Genomic DNA, 8,424 nt, shown 5'->3' on the forward strand with positions numbered 1-8,424 from the left:
GAGCTGGGTCTCTGTCAGCAAAGAGCAGATGCAGGGGAGAATTGACCCTTGAAAGTTGCTGCCATGTAAGCAGGGCTGGTGCTACCATTAAGGCGAACTAGGCGGTTGTCTAGGGCGCCAAGATTTGGGGGCACCAAAAAGCGGTGCCCTCAATTTTTTTTTACAGCAGTTCCTCCCTGAGCGCGCAGTCGCTGCTCCACTTCTCCCGCCTCCCAGGCTTACAGCGCCAATCAACTGATTGGTGCCGCAAGCCTGGGAAGGGAGGAGAATTAGAGCGGGGGCTGTGTGCTTGGGGAGGACGCGGAGCAGAGGTGAGCTGGGGTGGGGAGGTGCTGCACAGCTTCCTGGTGGGGCACCTCAGGGAAGGGGGAAGCTGCTGCAGGGAGGGTGCCTCAGGGCAGAGGAGGGTGCGGGGGACGCAAGGTTGAAGTTTGGCCTAGGGCGTGAAACTTCCTTGCACCGGCCCTGCATCTAAGAACAGTTCAGAGGCCTATATGAGTTTGGTGACTTAAGTTTAGTTCCTAACACACACGTATGCATAGCACCAGGCCAGTCTTACAGTTGACGTCCCATTGCCAGTTCAGCAGAGAAGCCAAGGACCAGGGCTGCCCAGAGGATTCAGGGGGCCTGAGGTCTTTGGCGGTGGGGAGGCCTCCGCTTCGGCGGTAATTCGGCGGCGGGGGGGGTCCTTCCGCTCTGGGACCCACCACCAAAGTGCCCCGAAGACCTGCAGCAGGAGGTCCTCGCCGCTGAATTACCACTAAAGATCCAGCACTTCGGCAGTAATTCGGCGGTGGGGGGGTCCTTCCGCCCCAGAGCAGAAGGACCCCTGCCACCAAAGACCCGGAGCAGAAGAAGCTCTGGGGATCCTGGCCCCATGAGAGTTTTCCGGGGCTTCCGGAGCGAGTGAAGGACCCCGCTCCAGGGACCCTGAAAACCTCTCGTGGGGGCCTGGGGCAAATTGCCCCACTCGCCCCCCCCAGGCGGTCCTGCCAAGGACTGAGTGGTCCATGGAGACTGAACTCCCACTCCCCTCACCTCTGCAGGTGATCTGTCCAGGCCATGGGTGGGGCACAATTAAGGAGCAAGGGGCCAGATTCCCAGCTGTGAGAAGTTTGAAGGACGGTGCTGGCATGAGATGGTGTTGAGAATCTTTGTTACTGGGCCTGGTTTATAAGAGAAGCATGGGGAACTCTTTTGTCCCTAAGATAAAAGATGAGTTAGGGTAGCAGCTCCAAGTCACTGACATATGTACCAATACTGGTGCTTTGGACTTGAACTGCTAGTACTTGGCTGGAGCTGCTCACATCACTCAGCAGCCTCTGCCATAACTCTGTCTTACTGCTTGGCTGAATCAGTGCCCAAACACATACTTAACTTGAAGCACATGCTTAAGTCAACTCCATTAAGCATATGTTTAAATGCTTCGCCAAATAAGGATAGACTTAAGTTCATGTGTTTTAGTTAAGCATGCACATAAGTGTTCGTCTGAATCGGGGCTTGAATGATACATTTTGCTTCCTATTCTAAAGTGGACCCTGCTAAACTGTCCCTCGGCTGGGCACGCACTAACTTTGCCAGGGACTGTTATTTTTATTACTGGAACACCCGGGAGCCTAAGTCATGGAGCAGGTGCCCATTGTACTGTACACAGACCCAAAAGACAATCCCTGGAACTTACTTACTTACTTACTTTTAAGTTCTGTTAGTTTCTCCAGATGCCACAATCAGGAAAGCACAGCTCTTTGGGGTACCCCAAGACTCACTGCTTGTTAGAGAGCATAGGGAAGCAAGCAGTGGTAGTATCTGGGACTCAGCATGGAGACTAGACTAGACCCTGAGTTCATCTTTAAGATATAATCAGAAGAGGAGGCTGCTCCCAAAGGACCTGGTCCAAAGCCCGTTGAAGTCAATGGAAAGACTCAAGCTCCAACGTTGGAGAATTGTGTTCATGATCTCCTAAGCTCAGAGATAGCTGGCACAACAGACATTAATTTGAGGACATCTGTCCGCACCTCCTCACAACAGAGTTAAAGAAGTTTAACGTCTGCTAAATAGATACATCTCTATGCCTCAAATCATGCCTTATGCAGCCTATCTTACTGACAACATAAACCTGCCAGCCATTAAACCAAAAGAAATGCTGTTTGACTTAGAAGAATGTTGATGTCTTTTTCTGTTTTCCAGGGGCACATTGATTTTATTCTTTATGACTTTCCACAGCTACTCATTTTATTTCTCTGGCCTGACTGTCTTGTGTATTGATTATGCTTTCAGTGCAACTTGTAGTGTTCACTTTGACAGCTAATTCTGTATTGACAGTGCTCAAATGTTTCAGATCTCATGACCTGCAAAGCAACACAGAGTCCACAGTATGGGCACAATTTCCCACTGCTGGCACAGGGGACACAATATGCAGCATCCTGTGGATGGTGAGGGGGCCTGTTTGCTCTATTATCTGTAGAAATGCTGAGTAGCAGCAGTGCAAGCACTCCCACACTAACCAACCTGCCCATCTACACCCTGTTGACTGAGGATACCTCTGGAAAGGAGAAGATAGTTCAGCTTCCAAGCCCACTGTTTAGCCCTTGGTGTGTCTGATCACACTGACAACAGAAGCACTATCTGTTATGATGTTTTTTCGGGTGCAGATACCAGTTCAAAAGGAACTGGATTGAGGCCACCAAACTCATGACACATAGACCATCAAACTCCCTTCAGATGATAGTGACCCAAGACAGCCAGCAGCCTACAGATCAAAGGCTCTGTATCCCTGCATCTGTCCTCAATCTCATGTCACTCATCTTATATATGAGACAGCTAAATATTGGTCTTTTCATGTGCTCTCTAGCAGTTTCAACCTGGAAAAATAATTATGCTATGATTATCTGCATGCAACTTTCATCTCTGCTCGAGTTGGCATGGAGCACTAGACATCTAATATATTTCATAAGGAGATTTTTCCCCATCTGTACAGTGCCTCGGGATGTATAAAGTTGTGCTTTTTTCCCAGTCTTTGTGCAGCTTTAGCTGTTCAATAAATAGCCATGTTTCCAGTCACAAAGCATGAGTGAATGCTCCCCCTCTTGGCTTACAAACAGCTGCCTATGTGGCTTGATGGATGTGCACAGATTGCATGCTATTCTGCTTTTGGGGAGGGGGATATTTTCTATGAAGATTCCTTCACCCAATTCCCCTCCCCCCCCCTTTACCTCCTCTCTCTATAAAGACTCTGCCTCACAGAGACCTTTTGGCCTGCAATTCTTTTAGGAGTCTTTCGGGCTGCTACTACATCAACAAGCAGGCAAACTGCAGTTCCCTACTTCTAGAGTTGTTTATGCAAAGCTCCCCCCCAGTACTAGCTGGCCCAGGAGGCAAGAGACTCAATGTGGGTTTTTTCATCTACTAGCGCAGAGAGCTAACACAGGGGAAGCATCCCAGCACTCCAGCCTGGCCTTCAGTTGTGCTGTCTAAGGGCCTCATCTTGCAAGATACTGAGTTCGCCATGGGTTCTTTGGGAGCTGAGGGTACTCAGCACCTTGCAGGACAAGCCCTGAGTATGTAAAATGAATGGAGGGTTGTAGAACATGTAATGGCCAGTTAATGAGCTACGTATCCATTAGTTTAATTATAATGCCAGTAATACAGAAATGATCTCATCTGAGTCTTGGGGATGGTATGAGGGGGCATCAGTCAGTGGGGCCCTGCCTCAGTTCTGGTGTTTCAAAGATTCAGTGCCAAAGAAATGGGATTTTGTCTGCATCAATTTAAAGCTATTCAAACTGAGTTCTGTTTACAAGTATGGCAGTGAAACATCTGTGAAAATCTTTTCCTATTGCTGAATTTTGCTGCTGTATGATGAATTACTCTGCAGTGCCAGCATCTCCAGCATAAAAATAGGAGACTATCACTTTCCAGTTGCCACTCAGGCAGATTTGAAAACAAAAATGTCTTGTTATCTAAATATGTTGGCATCTAACTCACTTACGAGGCACACATGTTCCTTTGAAAGCAGTGACTGTACAATGCACGTCCAGTGAGTCACTCTTATTTTTATTAGTTGGCTAGTTTTCGAAGAACAGTAAAAGTGTGATTTTTTTTAAAGTGCTGAAAGAACAACATTGTTTTTATTAGCAACGCTAGTGATCATACACATAGGCTTGGTTTCTGGCTGGAATATAATTAGCACTATAAGAGCAGATGATACTGCGTGCAAAGACTATTTTCCTCCCATAATGCAACATTCAGTGTTTATAGGGGAGGCTGTTATTTCTCTTTTTGAATGAGCTCAAGTGTTAAATGAAAGAATCAAATTCAATCTCTTTTCAGAGATGTCGCAATTCCTATTCTGCTACTTCTGGAATAGCTAATGGCAAGTACAGGCATTTCAGTAACTGCACCTTGCCAGGATCACTGGGGTGATGTTAGGATGCTAGCAGGATGCTCTCTAGCAATGTTTCCACAAATACATTTTTCTGAGAAAGACAACACTGGGGTATGCATCCCTCGCCCAGGAGTGATTTGCCCAGGAATAAATACACATAGCTGAGTTCTCAGTTATTACCAGCAGGGTTTAGTGCCTTCTTTTATTTAAATCAGGTCTTCAAGGCACACTGTGAGGACACTTGTTGATATAATGAGTTAGGCTCTAGCCTACAGGCCATCCCCTGAGAGAACAAGAGCAAGCCTGTCAAGGACAAGATACAGAGGAGGGACATAGACTTTTTTTTTTTTTAAATCCATTTCCTCACCTTTGTTTTGCTCTGATACGAATGTTGATATTGTGAAACTCTAATCATTTGGACACTGCATCCAATGAGCTTTTCTGTATACTTGAAATCTTATCTGTTGGCTAAATTTGGAATCAACACCACAGGAAGGGGATCAGGGAGGGATGAATGAGGTAAATATTTCACTTTCTGTCCTTAGATGGCATGAGCTGAGAGGCATCATTTTTAGTCCATAAGCAGAGATATAATGAATAAAACAACATACGCATCTGGCTCTTGGTAGCATTTTTCAAGAGATTTTAGGAAGCTGGGGAACATTAGCTCCACTTTACAGGTGGGGAAACTGAGACACAGAAAGGGTAAGTGACTTGCCTAAAGTTGCACAGCAACTCAGTGGCAGGGTCTGGAACAGTATTAAGGTCTCCTGACTCCATTATTCTGTGCACTGGATCTCTTTTAACCTCCATAAGTTGTTTTAAGAATTCTGCCGAAAGCTGAAATTTCTCTGTTACATTCTATAAGTCAGTGGTTCTCAACCAGGGATTCGGGGCCCCTGGAAGGTGCTAGCAGGGGGGTCTGCCAAGCAGGACCAGTGTTAGACTTGCTAGGGTGCAGGACAGAAAGCTGAAGTCCCGCCACCTGGGGCTGAAGCTGAAACCTGCACAACTTAGCTTCATGGTGCCCCCATAGCATGGGGCCTTGGACAATTGTCCTGCTTGCTACCCGCGAACGCCAGTCCTGATTATTATACACACAGAAAAGCAGTTATTGGGGCACAGGTCGGCTGTGGAATTTTTATAGCTTTTTTGGGGGGGGAGGGGTGTCAGATAGAAAAAGGTTGAGAACCCCAGCTAGAAGTGATTTAGAGAGATTTCTATAGAACCTTGCAGAATCCTGTTGGTTTCTACCCTGTTATTAAATTATATTAAATGTTTCTATAGGGAAAAATAGCTTTAAAAATGGTAGAAACACTTCCAGGCCAATGCTAGCTGACAACTCTTGTAAACCTTCTTTACGAATATTGCTTGTGAGAAGCTTTTGTCCTTATTTCAGGCCTTTTTATTCCAAATCCTTTGGCTCGGTTTGGGCCAAGATCACTGCTTTGCTCTGCCACCTTCTCTAGTGTTGCTGTAGACAGCCTTCAAGTAACCTGAGCCAGGTGGAAAGCAGTTGGTTCTTTATGGAAGCTCAGCTCTCTACAGCTAAAGCTGGAAGCAGTTAGCAGCAGAAGCAGCACACGTGTTGCTTGAGACTGATGTGAGCTAAATTAGTTATTCCATATGACTTGCATTGTATGAACTGCTGGTGAGTCAGTCAGACCATCAAGGGAAAGAATGGTGAGGAGGATATGGCACCCCTTTCCACAGCACGGTGCAACTTATCAGTGACAAGTGGTGATTGCTTTTCCCTTTGGCATCTGTTAACCATTTCCCCTTACATGCAACTTGCTAGTTTGCCAGTGGGTGCGCACGTTCGCATGCGGACACACACGGAGAGAAAGGCTATGGGGAGCGTTGCTCTGCAACCCAGTGCAACTGTGAATGGGACTGGGAAGAGAGCAGGGGAAATGAGGAGCAAGCTAGAGAGGCAGGGGGATGGAAGAGGAGCCAAAGGAGAAGAATTGAGCAAGAGGGGGAGCCATAGGAGAAGAGAGGGCAGTGTCGGGAAAAGAGTACCAATAGAAAGCCACGGGGAAAGCAAGGGGGAAGAAGCAGGAGTGATTGAAGAGAGAGAGAGGTACAAGGAGAGAGGCAGGGGGAAAAGGACCAAAGAAGAGCACCAGTGATGGCTAGTGAAGGATGGGGGAAGGATGGAGGGCATCATTAAGCCACTCAAGGGCCTGCTTGTACAACCTGTCTCAGGTCCCACCCACACTAACTGAAGCCCCAATGCTCTGCTGAAGGCGATGAGGCGATGTGGGTGCATGAGGATATCAGTGACGTATGGGGATATCACAGGTATGAGATTAACTATTGGATATGTCTGCAGAAGTTTATCCTGTGGGCCAACATGAATGATCATATCAGACAGCTCAGGGCCCCCGATCTGCAACACACCTAACAACCAGGGCCAGCTCCAGGCACCAGCTCAGCAAGCAGGTGCTTGGGGCGGCCAAGGGGAAGGGGTGGCACGTTGGGCTCTTTGGCGGCAATTCAGTGGTAGGTCCCTCAGTCCCTCTCAGAGGGAAGGACCTGCCGCCGAACTGCTGCTGAAGAAGAAAGCGGCGCAGTGGGGCTACCACCGAATTGCCGCCAATCGCGGCTTTTTTTCCCCCCCCCTCCACCACTTGGGGCAGCAAAAACCCTGGAGCTGGCCCTGCTAACAACTACAGACAGATATATCCAATCTGTACTATACATATTCATACAGACAGGCAGGTCCTCCTCTCTCACTTACCTGCTCTGTGCACAGCTGCAACATTCAGAGTTCTGTGTTTTCCCAGCAAGCCAAAGCCACTGCAGCCACCCATGACAGCACAATAAGGACTGGTTTAGCTGTTGCAGGACACCTAGACAATTCAGGCTCTGGCAGGTCTATGAGGAGAGGTCGATTCTGCTCAAAGACATTTATTTGAAAACCTGAGGATCCCATTTTTAAAGGGGTCAATGTGGAAACTCCTTCTGACTTCAATGAGACTGGGATTTGCCCCTTGTGCTTAACTTATCTTGCCTTTTTCTTAAGAGCCTGGAGATGCAGGGAAAGGGTTGTAGGCAGCTCTGCAATCTAAAGAAGCTGACAGTGAAGAGAAAAGAACTGTATCTTGTCAGATTTAATCTAAACAAGGCGACATGCTCAACTTAATTTTATCTGACACATTTTTTGACCCAGTATATATCTGTTCAATGTCGAACATCTGGCTGCTCAATGGACTGACCTGCTCCCTTTAGTTTCCAGGACTGTCAAACCAGCAACTTCCACCCATTCTAAATAAACAGAGGTAGCAGTCCCATTTGGGGAGGAGGACACAGAACGGTGGTTACATAGCAGGGTATGTCTGATGAAATAATTGCCTTCAATGCCATCACTTCTTGCTGCAGTTTGAAGGTCTTCTGGGGGACAGAAGAGTCAGAGAGCAGCTAATGAGATATTGTACACTGCCCAGATGGTGGGATGCTAGTTCAGATTCAGAAAGGCAGATAGCGATTGGAAGTTCCATTCACCATTTGATAGCTTGGGAGAAATTTAGGTCAGCGTTCAGTTGCCCGGGGACAAGTAAACACACGACAGGCACAAAAGCTAATATCAAAACAACTGGCACTTACTAGGCCCACTGTCAACAGCTACAGCAGAAAGGCCAAAGATGAATCCATAGAGGAGTGAAGTCCAACAGTGGGAGACGCTTGCACGGCTGACGCTTGTGTTGTACCGAGGCTTGAATCTCCAGGGTTTTTCAATCCAGCAAAGTATTAACACACACTAATTAAAGAAGTTAAAGAGACAGCTGCAGTATTTGTATTTCAATGCATAAAAAAACAATGATTATCTGAACAACCCTTATTAGTGTAAAAGAATCTTTGCCAGTGCCTGCATTTGATTTCTTGCCTTGACTCCAGCCAGCTTAATGCAACATCAACGTGGAAGCAGTAAAACACGAGACAAACAATGTAAATTAATGGGACCAGCAATATTTAACAGGAAACAGACTGCTCTTTATTTTCCGGATCCGCTGCCAACTATTCATTTTGAGGATGGG

General features: G+C 47.0%; 1 protein-coding gene across 1 annotated transcript in view; it reads right to left on the bottom strand.

The window, feature by feature from the left end:
- TPST1 (tyrosylprotein sulfotransferase 1) overlaps positions 1-8,192 on the bottom strand; it is a 73,595-nt gene extending 65,403 nt beyond the window's left edge. The window contains exon 1 of the mRNA XM_030536729.1: positions 7,994-8,192. The gene's annotated coding sequence lies outside the window, so the exon portion shown is untranslated. The remainder of the gene's footprint in view (positions 1-7,993) is intronic.
- Between the last annotated feature and the right edge of the window lie 232 nt (positions 8,193-8,424).

This window comes from Gopherus evgoodei, chromosome 17 (genome assembly GCF_007399415.2).
Source record: "Gopherus evgoodei ecotype Sinaloan lineage chromosome 17, rGopEvg1_v1.p, whole genome shotgun sequence".
In the NCBI taxonomy this organism is placed as follows: Eukaryota; Metazoa; Chordata; order Testudines; family Testudinidae; genus Gopherus; species Gopherus evgoodei.